Genomic DNA, 696 nt, shown 5'->3' on the forward strand with positions numbered 1-696 from the left:
GCCTGGGTCCCGACCCCATCACAGACAGATTTGCCCTGCAATCCGTCTCTAACGAGTGTCCGGTCAGAGCGGTTCTCGTTTGTCTGCACTTTGAGGACCCAGAAGCACGCTCTGCTCCATGCAGCCCGTGACGGTCCTGACTCCCCGGACACCCAGGGGTAGCAGCATGATGAGGGGCAAGGTCACTTCCATGGACATCTTGGTGGTTTCCTCCATTTTAATTGTATTTTCAAATAAAAGGAGCTTGAGGTTACCTGAAGGTGAGAGAAAAACGTTTTCTGAGAAATTGCTTCATCTTAAAGAGTGACGACACTGTCAGTCCCTCGGCTTCATAACACTGGCGTTGGTATTTTGAAATTAATGATTTTTCCTCAACACCAGTGTAAAACGTGTTAATTATAGAAACATCATTTATGGGTCCCAACACCGAGAGTCCACGATAACGGTTCGTGTCTTTAGATAAAGCTGGACGTACGGTTGTACGCGTGTTCCCCTGCTTTGCACTCAGCAGCGTGAAGGGAACGTGTACTTGTGTCGTGAGTTGTTCCGAGAAAGCGCAAGATGGTGTTCCGTCTGAGACCCGTTGCGATCCGTCGCATCTCAGTGTTTGTTTCTGTTACTGAGCGCTTCCCCCGCGCACGCGTGCCTCTGTCTGTGAGAGGCTTCCCCCCCAGTGTGTTCGGTTTCACTGCTGCC

Source organism: Ailuropoda melanoleuca, chromosome 15 (genome assembly GCF_002007445.2).
Source record: "Ailuropoda melanoleuca isolate Jingjing chromosome 15, ASM200744v2, whole genome shotgun sequence".
In the NCBI taxonomy this organism is placed as follows: Eukaryota; Metazoa; Chordata; class Mammalia; order Carnivora; family Ursidae; genus Ailuropoda; species Ailuropoda melanoleuca.